This window comes from Spermophilus citellus (genome assembly GCF_964194105.1).
Source record: "Spermophilus citellus genome assembly, chromosome: 9".
NCBI lineage: Eukaryota > Metazoa > Chordata > Mammalia > Rodentia > Sciuridae > Spermophilus > Spermophilus citellus.
Genome location: NC_138191.1, coordinates 98602530 through 98623002, shown reverse-complemented (window position 1 = coordinate 98623002; position 20473 = coordinate 98602530). Strand labels below are relative to the sequence as shown.

The following is a 20473-nucleotide window of genomic DNA, read 5'->3' as shown; positions in this document are numbered from 1 at the left end:
ACGAATATATATTTTCAGCTCCTTTGAGTGAATAGCAAAGGGTGTGTTGTTGGCTAAGATGTAAGAATGTTTGGTTTTATAAGAAACTTCCAAATTGTCTCCTAAAGTGGCTGTACCATTTTGTATTCCTAATAGCAATGAGTGAAAGTTCCTATTTTGCTATATTCTCTAGCATTCAGTGTTCTCAGTGTTTTAGATTATGGCCATTCTAATAGGTGTGTGTTAATATCTGATTTTGTTTTAGTTTGCATTCTCATGATAACATGTGATATGCAGCATTTTGTCATATGCCTGTTTGCCATTTGTATTAGTCAGCTTTACATCACTGTGACCAAAAGTTCTGATAAGAACAGTTTAGAGGAAGAAAGTGTATTCTGGTTTACAGTTTTAGGGATTCAGTCCTTAGCTGGCTGACTGTATAGCTCAGGGTTCAAGGTGAGGCAGAATATCTTGGCAGAAAGGTGTGACAGAGGAAAGCTGCTCCATTTTTGACAGCCAGGAAGCTGAGAGAGAATAAGTGCAAGGAGCCAGGGATAATATAATCCCCAAGGGTGCACTTCTGGTAACCTACTTCCTCCATTCATGCCCTACTTGCCTATAATTACTACCCATCAGTCCATTCAAATTATTAATCCATCAAGTGGATTAATCCACTGCTTTGGTTACAACTCTGATAATCTAATGATATCACCTTTGATCATTCCTGCATTGTCTCACACATGAGCTTTTTTGGGGGGGGATACCTCACACCCAAACTATAACTTTATTCCCTTATCCCCCCAAAGCTCAGGTCCATTTCACAATGCAAAATACATTTATTCCATATCAAAGAGTCCCATAGTTCCAGTATTGCCCCATAGATGTTTGATTTCATTGCTCTAGGCCCAAGAAGAGGCAGAAAACATCATGCCAGAGGGTGTGGAGGAGGAATGCAGCTCATGACATGGTAAAGAGGATCAGAGATAGAGCTTTACTTAGAGGGACAAAATATAAACCCCAAAGGCATGCCTCCAGTGACCTGCTTCCTCTAGCTACACTCTACCTGCCTATAGTTATCACCCAGTTAATCCATGTCATTGGATTAATACATTGATTAGGTTAAGACTTTCATAACCTAGTCATTTCACTTTTAAATGTTATTACATTGTTTCACACATGAGCGTGAGCTTTTGGGTGATACCTCATATCTAAACCATAACAAATATATATTGATCAAATCAGGGTAGCTAACTAACATTTCTATCTCCTTATCTCTACTTTGCATTTGGAGTCCTTGAAGCGCTTCTCTTCTAAATATTCAAAAATATTTATTAGGTTGATGCTGGTAGGGTATGCCTGGAAGATATGTGTCATTGGGCACATCCTTTGGGGTTTTTATTTTGTTCCTGGTGAGTGGAGTAGTCTCTTTCTGATCCTGTTTATCATATCATGAGCTGCTTTCTTCCTCCATACCTTTCCATCACGATGTTCTTCTGCTTCACCTCAGGGCCAGAGCAATGGAGTCAGCCACCTGTGAACTGAGACCTCTGAAACTGTGAACACCACATAAACTTTTCCTCCTCTAAAATAGTTTTTGTCAGGTCTTTTGGTCACAGCAGCAAAAAAATCTTACTGAAACAGGTTATTATGAATTATACTCTCCCACTGTTCTATAAAACACTACAATTTGTTAATTCTGTCTGTGTTTGTGTACTGTTATGGTTTGGATATGAAGTGTCTTCTAAAGACACATATGTTAAAGGCTTGGTCCCCAATACAGCAATGTTCAGAAGTGGAGCTTTTGGGAATTCATTGGATCATAAGGTCTGTGACTTCATCAGTGGATTAATCCATACATAATTTGATGGCTATTAAGAGGTGGTGGAAACTGTGGAAGGTAGGGCCTAATCAGAGGGAGTGGGTCACTAGTGATATGTGCTGAAAGGTCATGTCTTATCCTCTGTTCCTTTCTTGTGGCACTCACTCACTCTGCTTCCTGGCTGCCATAAAGTAGTCAGCTTTCCTTCTGGCATATTCTGCCTCCCCTCAGGCCCAAAGCCAGGGCCAGGTAATCATGGTCTACAGCCTCTGAAACTGAGCCAAAATAAATCTTTGCTTTTTAAAGTTATTTATGTTAGGTATTTTGGTCACAGCAATGAAAAGATGACTAACATAGGTACCTATTATCTAACTTCCCACTATCTCCCCTCCCTACAACCTTTCCCAAGGCAGGGGGATTTTCTTTCTTTTTTTTGAGACAAGATTTTACTATATTGCCTAGAATGGCTTTAAACTCCTGGGCTCAAGTGATCCTCTTGTTTCAGCCTCCAGAGGATCTGGAACTATGTGTGTGTATCACTATGCCCAACTAGGAAATTTTAAATTCATGGCTTATATATTTTTTTATGTATCCTAACAAGTCATTGCTGAATTTAAGGTCATCTACATTTTTCTCTGTGTTTTGCTCTAGTAGTTTAATAATTTTGCATTTTACATGGAGCTCTCTGCTCCATTTTGAGATAACTTTTGTGAAGGGTGTAAAGCTTGCATCTAGATCAATATTTTTCCATATTTTTATTGGTGTATTATTATATTCATCTTTTTTATATGAATATTAAGGTTTTTTCAGTATCATTTGTTGAAAAGATTATTTTTGCTCAATTTATTGCTTTTGTTCTTTTGTCAAAATTCAGTTGCTGGGCTGTGGCTGTGGCTTAGTGATAGAGCGCTTGCCTAGCATCTATGAGGCACTGTGTTCAATTCTCAGCACTGCATATAAATAAATAAATTCTATTGACAATTAAAAAAATAATAAAGAAAAGAATTCAGGGTCTGGAGTTACAGCTCAATGGTGGAGTGCTTGCCTGACATGTGTGAGGCCTGGGTTCCATCCTCAGCACCACATAAAAAATAAATAAATAGGCTGGGGATGTGACTCAAGCGGTAGCGCACTCGCCTGGCATGTGCGGGGCACTGGGTTCGATCCTCAACACCACATAAAAATAAAATAAAGATATTGTGTCTATCTAAAACTATTTCTGGGCTATTTTGTTATATTGACTTTTCTGTTCTTACACTAGTACCATTATCTTGATTACTGGAGGTTTATAGCATGTCTTCAAATTGGGTAATGAAAAATCCTTCAAATTTGTTCTCTTTTAATACTATGTTAGCTACTGTGACTCTTGCATCTTTGTAAAACTTGAGGATCAGTTTGTCAATATCTGTGAAATAATGTGCTGGGATTTTGACTGGGATTGCATTCAATTTATGGATCAAGTTGGAAAGAAGTGTCTTTTTGACAGTATTGAGTCCTTCTGTCCATCAACATGGAATAGCTCTCCATTTATTGAGTTCCTCTTTAATTTTGTTTGTCAGATCTACCACGCGGCCTGCGCAGTGGTTTCATTAATGAGGTTCTAGGCATTAAGTTAGTTAGAAGAGATCAAAATAAAACACACAAACCAGTACCTTATTTTATATTGCTAGGTCCGAGACGGCTCGCCTCCCTGGTTCCCCGCCTCCAGCTGCCCAGCAGGGCAGCGAGGATTACTCTGGGCTAGCAGGAGAGAGAGAGAGCGAACACGCCTGGGAGCAGCCTTTTATTTGGGGGGACAAGAGATTCAGGGGAGAATTCCATCCAATGAAGGTTGAGGGGGGGCTGTACTCCAAGGTCAGGGTCAGTGATTGGGTCTCCGGGGTCAGTGGTCACGCACACCCCCACACGGATGGGCTCTCATCAGGAAAGGGTCGGGATAACTCCGACACAGCCAGAGTGCCTCAGGCCCTTAACGGGAGTCACCCAATCACGTGTCAGAATGGCTCCCCACATATTCCCCCTTTCTATTCTTAACAATGAGGCGGCGGTTCACTCTCTGGAGTCCCCGGATTCTTGATTGGAAGACTCGCCATCCTATAGTTACAATACAAAAGAGAATTAACAGCAAAGAGAATAATCCAATAATGTACCAAGCGGAGTGTTTGAGAAAATTTCCAGGGTTGAATCCATTTAACTCCTTCAATATTTGGTTAGCCAAGGAAGAAGGATCTGAAAAATCAGCTCTATTATTCTGAATGTCTTGGATATGGTGATGAAGTTCCAGAATATCCAAGCTATTATTACTATTTTGCCAAATACCTAATAAATGGTTTTTAATTTTCTCCCAATCCCAGAGAGAAGCATTGTACTTGGCAGCTGTAACACATACATACTTATAATTAGCATGGCATTTAAGCCTTTCCTTAAATTTTAAGGCTGAAAGTTCATTACCAATGTTTATAACAGTCGCCTCTAAGGCGTTTAACTTAGTCTCAATCCTTTCATCAATATTTACTTGATTTGGGGCTGGGGATGTGGCTCAAGCGGTAGCGCGCTCGCCTCGCATGCGTGCAGCCCGGGTTCGATCCTCAGAACCACATACCAACAAAGATGTTGTGTCTGCCGAGAACTAAAAAAAATAAATCTTAAAAAATTCTCTCTCTCTCTCTCTCTCTCTCTCTCTCTCTCTCTCTCTCTCCTCTCTCACTCTCTCTTTAAAAAAAAATTTAAAAAAAAAATATTTACTTGATTACGCAGAGCCTTGGAAGTATTTTGAGCTAAATTATTAAGAAATTTTGCATGCTGAATATTCTGAGACAATGTCAGAGATGCAGAGACAGTTGAGGCAATAAAAGAGACCAGTGCTAAAACACCAACAATTATGACTCCAATAGCACGTTTAGGTCTTGTTAGCTGGGCATGAATCTGCTGTAAGACTTGTAAACCAGCATCAGCATACCATGGCTCTGAAATATTAGCAGGTAATAAAACAAAAGAGGGCTGATGAAGTATCAGCACTCCTTTTCCTCCATTATACCTAGAAATACAATTAGTTAGGTTGCACTTATTACAAGTAACAAAATATCTGTCATCTATCCATTTAACTTTTACATTTCCAATAATTAAAACATAAGGAGATTGGACACAGGCTCTTAGGCCATAGCAAGATCCCTCTTTGCAGTTCTTGCCGACAAATTTTGGTAAAGGTTTATCTGTAAAATGTAAATATTCTGAGGCAGCAATTAAACGCCAAATATCTCTTTGAATACCTCCTTCACTATAGGTCAAAATATTACTAACAAATCCTGCAGGTGTCATAGCAGAATTTCTTCGTAATTGTCTCTTTATCAATTTTTGGAGACCAGTCTAAAATATACCCACTAGCTTTAGACACCTTATGTAGTACAGGAAAGGTATTTACACAATCCATCCATTTAGGAAAGGTGCCAATTTCAATTGTAGAACTATTTGGACAGTGGGGTATCTGTGGAGGTTTTGCAGAAATGACTGGCTTGTTATGGGAAAGTCCCATCTTAATTATTGATCTAGTATTAGGTTTTAAGTCTCCATAAATAGAATTATTTGTCAGTCTAGGTTTACCAATCGCTGTCTTTTCTTCAAATGATACTTTCAGACAGCCAGCATGATTATCATGTGACCAACATAAAGGTAATTGGGCACTGTAGCCAGAATAATTAAATCTAGTCACATGACTGGGAGTAATATGAGTATCTGTAAATCCTCCCATCATGAATGAGTCATTAGTAAATACTGGAATAGATTCTCCAGTCCACACAGCTGGGTGTACCAGGGGTGGATCTGGGAAATATGTCCAATAAGTGTCTATTTGATTCCCTTTTACCTGACAGCCCAGTAGGGCAATTACTGTCGCTACCATCAAGATTGGTGTCCTGTTCTTTCCTAGGCGTCGAAGTATTTGGGAGGCCTGGGTTGTCAATTTCTTCACATCTTTCCATGAAATCAGCTTCTCGGCTGGTTCAATCTGGTTTTTCTTCATCCTTTTCCAATATCTCCTCCTTCTGGGTTGTAGCTCCTCCGGGTCGATCCTCAGTCGCTTGAGTCTGGGTTCTATCTCCTCCATGTCTGATAGCACGTTCAGGCACCCAAATAGGACGAAAAGCACCTTCTGGAAAAATACAAGCATGCCCTCGGCCCCATGATATTACCGGATCCGGCCCCTTCCACTGACCAGTCTGTAAATCTTTCCACAGAACTCTGCCTAAGGGGCCTGTCACCGAGGGAGACATTTGTCTCTCAGCAGCAGTGTGACCTTCTGTGTCACAGTTTAAAAAATTTAAAACAAACAAGGCATGATTAAGGCTATTTTGGGGAGTCACTATCTTATTCCCCCTTTTCAATTTTTGTAATTGAAGCTTAATAGATAAATGAGCTCGTTCTACAATGGCTTGACCTTGGGGGTTATAAGGAATTTCTGTTTTATGATTAATTTGAAACTCTTGGCAAAATTGTTGAAAAGAAGAGCTTACATAAGCTGGAGCATTATCTGTTTTAATCTGCATAGGGCACCCTAAAACGGAAAAGGCTGCTAAGCAATGAGAAATTACATGTTGAGTATTTTCCTTAGTACGTGCTGTGGCAAAAATAAATCTAGAATAAGTGTCCACTATGACATGCACATAACATTGTTTACCAAATTGAGGAATATGAGTTACATCCATTTGCCATATCTGATTTGGTTTTAATTCACGGGGATTTACCCCTGATGGCAGAGATGGAGTGTGAATAACACACTTAGGGCATTGGCTTACAATCTGACGAGCTTGTTCTCTGGTAATACTAAATTTTTTACGTAAGCTAGAAGCATTTTGATGATGCAAGGAATGGGAAGCTAGTGCACAGTCATATGAAGACATCTGTTGACAAAATGCTACTAATTTATCAATTTTATCATTACCTGCAACTAAAGGTCCAGGAAGGATAGTATGTGCACGGATGTGTCCAGTGAAACATGGGTACTTTCGCATTAGCACTGTCTTTTGTAAATTATGAAATAATTCAAATAACTCCTGTGATGAAGTAAAGCCAATAACTGAGGTTTCAATATTTTTGGTAACTCCGACTGCATATAAGCTGTCAGAATAGATATTAATAGGCTCATTTGAAAAATAATCTAAGGCACAAATCAGAGCTTGGAGCTCTGCCCTTTGAGCAGAAGTATAAGAAGTTTGTATTACCTCTGTGTGAACACGGCTGAAGAAACCTGCCTTACCAGAGTTGGAACCATCCGTGAACACCGATAAAGCTCCCTCTATTGGATGAGAACGTACAATCTTTGGAAAAATAAGTGATGTTAATGATGCAAATTGTACAATCTTATCACGAGGATAATGGCTATCTATCTGGCCAGGAAAATCTGCAAAAGCTATCTGCCATGAACTAGAAGTTTGAAAAAGCCAATTAGTCTGTTGAACAGAAAATGGAATAATTATGATATCAGGCTCAGATCCAATTAATTGTAAAATCCTAGTTCTACCTTTAATAACTAATTGAGCTATAGAATCATGAAAAGGAATTAATGTTTTTTGAGGGGAGTGAGATAAATAGATCCATTCAATAACTCCTAATCTTTGCCATATGGCTCCTGTTGGGGTATGCTCAGTTGGAAATATTAATAAATACATTATCTCTTTAGGATCTATTCTAGTAAGCTGTGCATTTTTAATTGCAATTTCCACTTTCCTTAAGGCTGCCTTAGCTTCTAAGTTAGTTGACGTGGAGAGGTTGGAGAAGGATTTCCTTGTAATATCTGAAATAAAGGACTTAACTCAGAAGTAGTTAGCTTTAAAGATGGTCTTAGCCAGTTAATATCTCCTAATAGTTTTTGAAAATCATTAAGGGTACGTAACTCCTTAACTCTTATCTGAAGATTTTGAGGACGGATTGTACGTCCCTGAATTATCTGACCTAGATATTGAAAAGGAGATACCTTTTGAATTTTTTGAGGAGCTATACATAAACCCATTGTTGAAAGTGAAGTGTCTAACTGAGTAAAAATTTCTGAAAGTACTTCTGGATTAGCATGAGCCAATAGTATATCATCCATAAAATGAATAATATAGGCATCAGGGAAGCTATTTCTAATGGGATCTATTGCCTGGTCAACATATTTTTGACACAGTGTAGGACTATTACGCATTCCCTGAGGAAGCACCTTCCAGCAGTATCTTTTAACAGGTTCCTTAAAATTAATTGCTGGGACAGTGAAAGCAAATCTTTCACAATCTTCAGGATGTAACCTTATAGAGAAAAAACAGTCTTTTAAATATATTACCATCAAGCTATAATCTAAAGGAATGGCTGTGGGGGAGGGAAGTCCTGGCTGTAATGATCCCATAGGCTGAAATATCTCTCTTAAAAGCCTTGAAAATCATTAGGGGTTTGTACGGAAACTGTGGTTCCGCTCCGGTAAAATTAAAGATGGCGGCCCCCATGGTCGGCATGGAAACTGTTTGTTTTGCTCCGGTAAATCTAAAGATGGCGGCCCCCATGGCCGGCGCGATGACGTCACACTGTGCGACCTCCCCTGGAATTCCCGGGTTCCCGCTAGGAGGAAATGCCGGCGGCGGCGGCGGTGAGAAAGCGGGCTGATCCACGCCATCTGAATTCTCCGCAATGGGTCGGAGAACATCCTGACAGATTTTATTTGCGTTCTCAAAAGCCAATTGCCTAACGATAAATTCGCTAGCTCCTGGGTCCCCGATGGACCTGTTCGCAGCCTGATACAGTCGGGCTACGAAATCTGAATAAGTCTCATTGGCACCTTGTCTGATTTTGGTAAGAATTAAATTGGACTGGTCCTTGGGGACGATTTGTCTCCAGGCACGTTTTGCACAATCAGTTATTTGATTGTACACTACAAAATCATAATTTAACTGTCTTTCTAAATCAGCGAAATTTTCAGTCCCTAAAAACATCGTTACTGGCGTCTCTATGCCCTGTCTCCTGTTTCTTTCTGCCTGTTCATTACAAAAATCAGTCCAGTAAGTTTTCCAAAGCAAGTAATCTCCCCCGCTCAGACAAGATCTGGCTAAAAAAATCCAATCACTAGGAGGAAGGGGTTGTGAGCAAATATTTTCTATCAGACTCTGAACAAAAGGCGAATTTGGGCCATACGTTTCACATGCATTTTTCAATTCCTTGATAGTTTTAAAAGGAATTACAGCATGAACTCTAACTCTCTGATCTTGTTCATTAGTTTGCTCAAAAACTGGAAAGAGGTGAAAACCAGTAGTATCCTCTCCCATTTCTTGAGCCTTCCTAATACCTTGCTGAACTGGGGTAAGAAAAGTCATCTTTAATTCAGCACACCCGTTAAATTTGGTCCTTCTAGCAGGTACCGGCCGAATTTTAAAAGCTTGGGCAGGTGGTGCTAAATGCAGTCTATTAAAATTTCTCTCTAAGTCCTGAGTTTCCACGTCTAATTCTTCTTCCTCAGATTGTGAGCTGCTATCAGACTCTGTACTATCGCCATTTGGAATTTGGGTTTCTAACTCACGTGGCTGAGAAGAAACCTGAACCCTTTAGGAGTTTCTTCCGTATTTTCCTCTCCAGGAAGATCGCTTACTTCTTCCGGAGGGCCCTCTAAGGTTAGGGATGTTTCTGTACAATCTGCCTGCGGGCTAGCCTGCACAATTTTAACCTTTGTTTTAGCTCCTAGCGCTTTTGTTTTAAAACGGCTCAAAGGAAAGGAAATTAATTTAGCTTCAGGCTGATTTTCCGTTTGAATAGACCTAATAGCTCTTTGAATGCCTTTCAGAAGGTCTTCTGGCGGCCACGAACTCTGGTCCATGTATTCAAAAAGACAGACTTCTAGGGCTGTCCAAGTTTTCTGTATATTCTCTATACCTCCAGGTATTTCAGTAGAAAGACAGACTCTCTGTAACTTTCTTCCTAATTTCTCCCAAGTAAGTAAATTTGGAGACTCTTGGTCACAAAACCAAGGACAATATTCACCTACAATCTTTAAGAATTGTAATAACTGAGTTTTCTTTATCTGTTTTCCTTTCTGATTAATTATACTGTCTAAAATAGTCAGATACATTTCCTTATCCGAACAAGTAGAATTTCCCATTTTAAATAATTTAACGTCTCTTTCCTTCAATATCTCCCGGTACTTTTGTGACCCAAATGTCACTTCTTCCTTTATTTTTCTCTTTATTCCTTATCTTCCTTATTTTCTCTTTATCTCTTTATTCCTTATCTTCCTTTTTATTCTTTCCCTTAATCTTTTTAGCGCGCGCTCCCACTCAATCTAATTCAGAAAGCCCCACGTTGGGCGCCAATTCTACCACACGGCCTGCGCAGTGGTTTCATTAATGAGGTTCTGGCATTAAGTTAGTTAGAAGAGATCAAAATAAAACACACAGACAGTACCTTATTTTATATTGCTAAGTCCGAGACGGCTCGCCTCCCTGATTCCCGCCTCTAGCCGCCCAGCAGGGCAGCGAGGATTACTCTGGGCTAGCAGGAGAGAGAGAGAGCGAACACGCCGGGGAGTAGCCTTTTATTTGGGGGACAAGAGATTCAGGGGAGAATTCCATCCAATGAAGGTTGAGGGGGGGCTGCACTCCAAGGTCAGGGTCAGTGATTGGGTCTCCAGGGTCAGTGGTTACGCACACCCCCACACAGATGGGCTCTCTCATCAGGAAAGGGTCGGGATAGCTCCGACACAGCCAGAGTGCCTCAGGCCCTTAACGGGAGTCACCCAATCACGTGTCAGAATGGCTCCCCACAGTCAGAACCTTGTAGTTTTCCTCATGTATATATTTTGTTAAACTTTTACCTAAGTATTTCATTTTTAGTCCTAAAATTATTGATATTGTGTTTTTAATTTCAAATTCTACTTGTTCATTTGTTGTGTACAGGGAAGCAATTGACTTTTGTGTATTAACCTTGTATCCTATAACCCTGCTATAATTACTGTTAGTTCCTGTAGCATTTTTGTTGATTCTTTTGGATTTTGTGCATATATTATGCACAAATATTATTATGTTGTATGTGAGATGACAGTTTTATTTCTTCCCAGTCTGTTTGTATCTTTTCTTTTCTTTTTTTTTTTTTTTTTTTTTGTCATATTGCATTAGCTAGGACTTTCAGTATGATGCTGAAAAGCAGTGCTGAGCATTGTTACTTTGTTCTTGATCTTAGTAGCTTTGAGTTTCATAATTAAATATGATGTCAGTTGTATATTTTTTCACAAATATTATCAAGTTGAGGAAGTTCCCCTCTATTTCTAGTTGACTGGGAGTTTGTTTTTTGTTTTTTGTTTTTTGTTTTTTTTTTGGTGAATGGTCTTGGACTTTTTTCTACAGTTTTTCCTGCATCTATTAATCTGACCATGTGTTGTTTCTTCTTTAACCTATTTGTGTGATGGATTATGTGATTTTGCATATGAGGGATAATCTCTTTTGGTTATGGTCTGTAATGATTCTTTTTTGTTATTTGCATGAAGAATGCTTTATTTATGTTTAAGTATGAACAGCACTTACAATAAAACATTTTTATACTATATCTACAAACTTTAAGTCTTTGCTACAGTATATTTCTTTTAAACGCACTGAAGAAGGAATGTCATGATCAGTCTATACACTCTTTTCGCAGTATTAGCCCCGTGGACATTGATGTTTGTAAAGCATCAATGTCTGTAAAGCAGACAGGGGCACAGGAGATCAGGAACCACAGAACAAGAATGACGCACCAAAAGAAGGTTTAATGGGGGGCACTCCCTGCGAGGTTCACGGGTCTGTGAAGGATGAAGGGCCAGGGAGTCCAGCAGGAGAGGCGAGAATAATGCTAATAAGGGAAGCTGGAGGTAGAAGGGCCTAGGCCATCTAAATCGCAGCTACTAACAGCAGGTTGGCCCTGCCAAGTTTAGGGGGATCTTGTCTGTCATGGGTTGGTCAGGGCTGATGTGAGATGACTAGGCGATTGCTTTAGTTGGTGGGAACTTGTGGCAGTTGGGGTCCATTGCCATGTCAGCTTCTGATTGGTCTCCTCAGCCAGGTGGAAAGTCACCGCCCACAGCTGCTCTGAAAGGAGAGGGGGAAGGGAAGCCTGCTGACTGAACAATTTTTTTTTCTTTTCCTTTTTAATACCTTTACTTTACTTATTTATTTTTATGTGGTGCTGAGGATCAAACTCAGTACCTTGTCTGTGCTAAGTGAGCACTTTACCGCTGAGCCACAACCTCAGCCTGATACTGATGTTTATTTGGACAATCATACATGTGAATTTCCTGGTCATCTCCAACACACAAAATTTTAGAACCATTTCCGTTGTATTTTAGTCTTCAGACCTGATTCTGGTAATCTAAGAGAGTGTGAATATCCATTCTCTTTCCAACATCCCAAATTTTCATACTTTTGTCAGATGAACCAGAAGCAAAATTAGTGTCTTCAGGACAAAACTGGATGTTCAGTACCTGGGAGGCATGGCCATGCAGCATGCCAGCCAAATTGGCTTGGTAGTAGATCTTGATGTATTGAACATCTGAAGCAGTGATAAGGAATTGAGAGTTCAGGAAAAGGACAAGGAGCAGATGCATGAAGTGTGACCTTCCAGTGTATGCAGAAGTTTTCCAGTTGCAATATCAAAAATATTGATAATTCCATTTATAACTCTACTGGTCAGATATTTCCCATCAGGAATATATGCAATACTAAGAATGAATTTTTTTCTCATGTCCAAAGAAAATCCCACCCCCCCCCCACTTTACACACTTTACCCACATGAATTCCTATGGCCAGATACTAGGAATCAGGAGAAAAGGCCAAAGTCCATCCATCTCTAGGCTTTATCTGTTTGCTGTTTTCCAAGTCCCAGAGATGAGTATGAATGAATGAATCAAGAGTGTTGGATGCAGCAATAGTCAGGGTGTGGTTAATGTCCATAGACACCACCCCTAGCTGATGTCCCTCTAGGTTCTACTCTCATCATGCCATTGTCAGACCTTCACCACGTTATCCAGGGATTTTGACCACTGTTTCCTTTTTGTTTGTCCTCTCAAGCAACTAGCCAGATGGCATCACCATGGGCTTGCTCTTGTTTCAAGAGACTACTGGTTGATTTCTTTAATTAAAGGTGAAGGGCCAAAGGCCACACAGCTTGGCTGCACCTTTTGTAATACTTACATATTATTGGATGCATTTTCTTTCTTTCTTTAATGATGCAATGATTTTAATATATCCAAAGTCATTTCTTTCAATATACTTAATAAGTGTATATATGAAATTATTTCATTAAGAAAAAGTGGCAAAATTATTCAACATTTTAGAGGTAATCAATCACATTGGCAAATGGAATAAGCAAATTGATTGCTAATATATCTTTCTGATAGTGAAAAATAGTATGCTGTTATCTGTATGTGCAATTGCTCTATTTTTTTTTTTCATTTTTGAAGGTCAAGTTTAGCAAACTTCTTGTGGTATCAGTATTAATTGACTCTCAGTTTAATTGCCTCCTCAGTCAGTTCCTTTTTTTTTTCTTTTTTGGAATGAACCCAGGAAAGTTCTGCTACTGAGCTATACTCTGCCCTTTTTAAAATATTTGTTTTGAAACAGGGTCTTGCTAAGTTGCTGATAATGATCTTGAATTTGTGATCCTTCTGCCTTAGCCTTCTGAGTCACCTGGATTACAGATGTGTGCCTCTGTGCCCAGCACATTGTCGGGTTTGATTTGCTAGTGTTTTGTATTTATATTCATATGAGACATTGGTCTGTAGTTTTCTTGTAATGTCTTTATCTGGTTTTGATGTTAGGGTAATGGTGTCCTCAGGGAATAAATCAGGAAGTATCCCCTCTGCTTCTGTCTTCTGAGAGAGATTGTAGAGAATTGGTATAATTTCCTTATGTGTTCAGTCGAGTTCATCAGCAAATCCATCCATGTCTGTTTTTTACTGTTTCTGAAGTTTATTGATTATTGGTTTAATTTCTTTAATAGATATAGGCCTAAATTTATCGTTGGGTGAGCTTAGGAGATTGTAAGGAATTGGTTTGTTATTGTTCATATATTAAATTTCTCCCCAAAACTTGTGTGTTGAAGGCTTGGTTCTCAGATGGTACTCTTGGAGGTAGTCGAAACTTTAGAAGGTGGGGCTTAATGGAAGAAAGTTACGTCATTGATTTGTGCCCTTGAAGGGGTAGGTATATTGTGACCCTACCTCCTTCCTCTCACTTTGCTTCCTGGCTACCATGAGGTAAGCAGCCTTGCTTCACCAGCTTGGCCCTACCATGATGTTCTGCCTTGCCACAGGCCCAAAGTGATGTAGTAAAGCCATAATGGACTGAAAACTTCTGAAACCATGTGCCAAAATAAATGTTTCCTCCTTTTATTATCTCAGGTATTTTGTTATGGCAATAGAAAGCTGACTAACATATGGTCCATTGCATGTGGGCATAGAGTTGTTAATAGTATTCATTTTTCATCATTTAGTGTCTATAGGATCTGCAGTAATGTCCCTTTTTTCATTTCTGATATTAGTAATGTGTCCTTTCTTTCTTAACCTGTCTAGAGGTTTTTATTTTACTGATCTTTTCAGAGAATGAGCTTTTTAAATTCATTTTCTGTATTGTTGTTATTTTCATTGATTTCTGCTGTAATTCTTTTCTTCTCTTAATTAATACTTTGTATACTCTCCTTTTTCTAGTTTCCTAAGGTAGATCCTTAGGTGACTGAGTTTAGATCTTTCTTCTTTTCTAATATATGCATCTAACACTGTAAATTTCCCTCTAAGCCCTGCTTTTGTTGCATCCCACATATTTTCATAAGTTGTGTTTTTACTTTCAGTGATTTCAAAATATTTTTAAAATTTTTTTGAGTTTTCATTTTTGACCCATGTGTTTTTTAAAAAATGTGTTGTTTAATATCCAAGTATTTTGAGATCTTTCCAGATATCTTTTTATGTGTGTGTGTTTGTGTGCTATTGGAGGTTGAACTGAGGGGCTCATGCATACCAGATAAGCACTCTACTACTCAGCTATATCCCCAGTCCTTTCAAGTTTTATTTTGAGACAGGGCCTCACCAAGTTGCCCAGACTGGCCTTGAACTTTCAATCCTCTGCCTCCTGAGTAGCTGGGATTATAAGTGTATGGCACCATGCCCAGCTTCCAGGTATCTTTTGGTTATTGATTTCTAGTTTAATTCCCTTGTGATCTGAGAGTAACATTGTGTGACTTTGTTTTAAATAAGTTTAGATATGTTTTATGGCTCAGAATGTGGTCTGTCTTGGTGAAAGTCTCATGTAAACTTGAGAAGAAAGTGTTTTCTGCTGTTATTAGGTGAAGTAGTCTATAGATGTCCATTTTATCCAGTTGATTGGTAATGTTAAGTTCAGCTCTGTCCTTACTGGTTTTCTGCCTGCTGAATCTGTACATTTTTGACAGAGGGATGTTATAGTCTCTGTTATAGTAGGTCCATCTATTTCTCCTTGTAGGTCTCTAGTTTTTATCTCATGTAGAAGTAATACATGTCAATGAATTTTTGGTCTTAAAGAATTGACTCTTTTATCATATATAAAGCATTCTTTATCCCTGATATATATATATATATATTCTTTATCCCTACATAACCATATATATATATATATATATTTTTTTTTTTTGGTTTGCAGTCTGAAACTGATATAGCTATGCTACTCCTGTTTCCTTCCTACCTTCCTTCTTTTTTTCTCTTTCTTTCTTTCCTTTTTATTTTTATTTTTATTTTTTGTGGTGCTGGGGATTGAATCTAGAGCCTTGGGTATACTAGGCAAGTACCTGCATACATCTCTGGCCTTCCTGTTTTCTGTTGGTTAGTGTTAGAATGGTTATCATTCTACATCCATTTACTTTTAACCTATATATGTCTTTATATTTAAAGTATGTTTCTTGTAGCTAGCAATGGTTGGGTCTTGATTCTCCTTTTTTTTCTTTTCTTTTTTGTGATTTTGTGGATTGAACCCAGAGTCTCACTCATCCTAAGCAAGTGTTCTACCTCCTAGCTGCATCCCCAGCAAAGGGATTTTATTTCTTAATTCACTCTGTCTCTGTGTTTTGATTGGTGTATTTAGACAATTGCCATTCAAAATGATTATTAATATAGTTTCCTTTATTTTCAAAGGATAAATTTACGAGTACAGATTTCTAGGTTGGTGGTGGTTGTTTTTTTTTTTTTTTCTCTCTCTCTCTGAAGACTTATTAAATGTTTCATTCCTCTCTCCTTTCTTACATGGTTTCTAAGGAGAAATCAGATACAGTCTTAATATTTGCTCCTCTGTAGCTAAGGTATTTTTAAAGTGTGACTGCTTTCTGTATATTTTCTTTGAAAAATCTTTGGTTTTATGTATTTGGAGTAGGCTGTGCCTCAAAGTAGGGCTTTGTTTGTTTGTTCAGCATTTATCCTGCTTGTTTTTTTCTGAGCTTCCTGGATATGTGGATTGGTATCTGACATTAATTTGAGTAAATTCTCAGCCATTATTGGTGCAAATATTCTTTTTTCTATTGTCCTTTCCATTATACACATTTATACATTTCATATGTGTCCCACAGCCCTTAGATATTGTATTTTTAAAAAGTTTTTCTTTTAGGGGTTGGGACTGTAGCTCAGTGGGAGAATGCTTGCCTCTCATGTGTGAGGCACTGGGTTTGATCCTCAGCACCACATAAAATAAATAAATAAAAATAATGTGTCCATCTACAACTAAAAATATATTTTTTTAAAAAGGTTTTTCTTTTAAATCCCTTTGCTTTTCAGGGTTGGAGGTTTCTATTGAGATATCTTCAAGCTAGAGATTCTTTGCTTAGTCATGTTGTCTCCTAAACCCATCAAAGGTATTATTCATTTTTAGTTAAGGTGTTTTTGATTTCTAGCATCCTTTTTGGCTCTTTCCTGAATTTCATTTTTTTTTGGTGGTACTAGGGATTGAACCCCAGCTGTGCTCTACTACTGAACTTCATCCCCAGCCTTTTTAAAAATTATTTATCTATTTATTTTTATTTTAAGACAGAGTTTTGCTAAGTTGCTGAGACTAGCCTTGAACTTGTGGTCCTCCTGCTTTAGCCTTTCAAGTCATTTTTTTCTTGAATGTCTACTCTCTTTCTTGCATTGCCCATCTGTTCTTATGTGTTATTTGTTTTAACCTTTATAGCTCTTAGCATATTTCATCATTAAAACTACACTTTTAAACTTCCAGTTTGATAATTGCAGCATCCCTGCCATATCTGAGTCTGTTTTTTATGCTTGTTATGCCACTTCAACTGTGTGTGTTTATTTTATTTTTAAATATTTTTTTTGCCTTTAGAGTTCCTTATAATTTTTTTCTTGAGAGTTGAATATAGTGTACTAGGTAAAAGAAACAGGTATAAATAGGTCTTGAGTAATATGATAAATTGTTGAGGGTAAGGAAAGCATTCCATAGTCCTATGATTAAGTCTCAATCTTTCAGCAAGCCTTCATGCCTTTGAACTTTACAGGACCTTTTTAGTCCCGTCCCCCATACGCGCCCCTCCATGGGCAAAGGATGTCGCAGACAGGATGGCTAAAGTGATCAGGAAGGTCAGTTAGGCACTGATATGACCCTAGCAGGGTTAAGTTCTAGTTAAATTATTTCTCTTGAGGGTAGAACTGGTTAAGGACAGAATGCTGGCTTATTTCAAAATGGTTTCTTTTCCCCTCTCCCTGCCAGAAGCACTGGGGGATTTTTCTTTGATACTAATTGTGAGAAATTGTTTGAGCTCCCAAAGGTAAAACTCACAAAAGTGTGGGGTCTCCCCTATGACTGGATCTGAGAAGAGTGTTTAATGTTTCAGTTTGTTCAGTTCTTTGCATTGTTGTTAGGTTGGAGTAGTGATTTCCAAGTTTTTTATTTTTTATTTTTTAGTTGTAACTAGACACAATATCTTTTTTTTTAAATCTTTTTTTTAAGAGAGAGTGAGAGAGAGAGAGAGTGAGAGAGAGAATTTTAATATTTATTTTTTAGTATTCGGCGGACACAACATCTTCGTTTGTATGTGGTGCTGAGGATCGAACCCGGGCCGCACGCATGCCAGGCGAGCACGCTACCGCTTGAGCCACATCCCCAGCCCCTGGACACAATATCTTTATTGTATTTATTTTTATGTGGTGCTGAGGATGGAAACCAGGGCCTCGAACGTGCTAGATGAGCTATCTACCGCTGAGCCATGATCCCAGCCCCGATTTCCAAGTTGTATGCACCACAGACCAGAAACTGAAGTCTACATATATTCTTATAACTTTGTGCAATTTGTGGTATGCAAACCCTGTTGATTTTTGCAACCTAGAATGATCTGGCTAAGGCTGTCTTTCTTCTCATTAATTTATTTTATTATTATTTACTTATAGGCTATATAATATCTGAGTCAATGTCTGACTTTTGAAAATTAAAGTTTCCTATTAAAGTTGAAACTATGAATTTGATGTCATTTAAATCCATTTATATCATTTATTGTAATGTCTTTGTTAAGACTTGTTACAAATTAAGGCAACCAACTGAAGTTAAAAGGAAAAAAAAAAGGGGGGAGTTTCATAAGGATACTAAGATATCTCATAGACTCCTAAGGCAGTCATTATAGCTGTTCCTCAGGCACAGTATAGAAGAGTCAGTAATTAGTCTAGACTAGGAGCCCACATTATTCTAAGCAACTGGTTAGATGGATGAGTTTCCCTTGAACATGGCATTTTATCTTGTAGTAAAAAAGTATAGGTTGGGGGATACACCATCAGTGAAACTCCCCATCTTGTACAATCACAAAAATGGGATCCTAATTAGAATAAGTTATTCTCCATGTATGTGTAATATGTCAGAATACATTGTACTGTCATGTGTATCTAAAAAGAGCAAATAGGGCTGGGGTTGTGGCTCAGTGGTAGAGCGCTTACCTCGCATGTGTAAAGCACTGGGTTCGATCCTCATCACCACATAAAAATAAATTAATTAAATAAAGGTAACATGTCCATCTACAACTAAAAAATATTTAAAAAATAAAAGAAAAAGAACAAATAAAGAAAAAAATGTATAGGTTGGGGATGATGCTCAGTTGTAAAGCACTTACTTTGCACATGTAAGACCCTGGGTTTGATCCTCAGCACTGCCAAAAAAACCCCCCAAAAACAATAACAACAAAAAATGTATATGGAATGGGGGGATAAGTTGTTCTAGAATTCTGTTGGTGGCAAAATAATATCTACTATCTAGAAATTAGAGATATGCAGTTGAGCTGACATGGTGTTAATTAATGAGTTAATCATGAACAAATTATGTACTATTTTAGGGAATATCTTAATTAGGGTCCTCTGGAGAAACTGAACCAATAGGAGATATGGACCTCTAGCTTGCAGATGGCAATTGTAGGACATCTCAGGCTCCATAATCACATGAACTTTATAATAAATCTCATGATTTCTTTTCTTTCTTTCTTGTTGGAAGGGCAGTACTTGGTATAATTCAAATGCTAATTTCAGGGCTGGGGCTATAGCTCAGTGGTAGAGCACTTGACTGGTCAATTTGAGGCCCTGAGTTATATCCCTGGTATTATACCAAAAACAACAACAACAGAAACAAACAAAAATTGCTAATCTCTTCTGGAAATACTGTTACAGGCATACTAATACATTGTGTTTAATCAGATATCTGTCAAGTTGACATGTAAAATGAATAATACATGGGGTACAACAATAGGGATGCTGTATATCTTAATTGTTTCTGACCACATTATGTATATACAAACTCGTTTACATGGTCTTTGAGTCTTATTATTCCACATATGAAAATTACACATATTCCTTGTTTTAGTGCTGATCTGAAATTAGTTGCTGTTCTAGAGATTTTAATGCCTCTCTATATTTGATATACCTGTTATTGTGTTTTCCAATATTTGTTAAACTCCTCTGCTGTTGTTTTCTGTGTGCTAGGTGAAAGTGATCACCTTGTTTTTTATAGCTCTTGACAGAGAATTCAATGTTTGTGAAAGATGCCAGATATCCTGGAAATTGAATTCCTGTGTGACTGTGGGGTAACAACAATGTTAACTTCCCAGATCCTGCTCTCTTCATGTATTTTAATCTAGAGAAATACAACCCCTTACAAATAAGAGATTATTTCATTTCTTTTTTCTGCTACTGTGATGAGAGTGTTTATTATAATCAAAGAACATCTTTTTAGGATCAAATTTAGCCACTTCAGAATGTCAAACAGTCAAGATACCTTTTTTATTCCTTTCTCTTCTTTTATTGTTCAGACTTGAATTGATCATTTAAGACTGGTGGACTTGATGGATTATTAATTGGTAACAAATTAGTCCACTAGTTGATTTCAGGGTTAAAATCATGCTCTGCATTTTTATTCTAATACTTTCACACAAATTGCTTTTTTTTTTTTTTAACTGGGTATTGAACCCAGGAGTGCTGTACCACTAAACTATACTCCCCAGCCCTTTTAATTTTTTTTTTTTTTGCCTTAAGACAGGGTCTCACTAAGTTGCTGAGGCTAAACTTAAATTTGCAATACTCCTGCCTCAGCCTTTTAAGTCCCTAGTCACCATGTGTGGATCACACAAATTGCTTTTTGATGGTGAATAATAATAGCTACCATTTATTTAGCACAATGTGTCAGATCTGTGCAAGGCACTTCATATAATGCT

The 20473-nt window shown here is 38.0% G+C and overlaps 1 protein-coding gene and 1 pseudogene across 3 annotated transcripts in view; one reads left to right on the top strand and one right to left on the bottom strand.

Annotated features, from left to right (window-relative positions):
* ZFYVE9 (zinc finger FYVE-type containing 9) overlaps positions 1–20473 on the top strand; it is a 208168-nt gene that overhangs the window by 43556 nt on the left and 144139 nt on the right. The gene's annotated exons all lie outside the window — the stretch shown is intronic.
* LOC308655545 (WD repeat-containing protein SL1-17-like) overlaps positions 12009–20473 on the bottom strand; it is a 35588-nt pseudogene continuing 27123 nt past the window's right edge. Inside the window, exon 3 of the transcript in view lies at positions 12009–12762. The product of the transcript in view is annotated as a WD repeat-containing protein SL1-17-like (transcript). The remainder of the gene's footprint in view (positions 12763–20473) is intronic.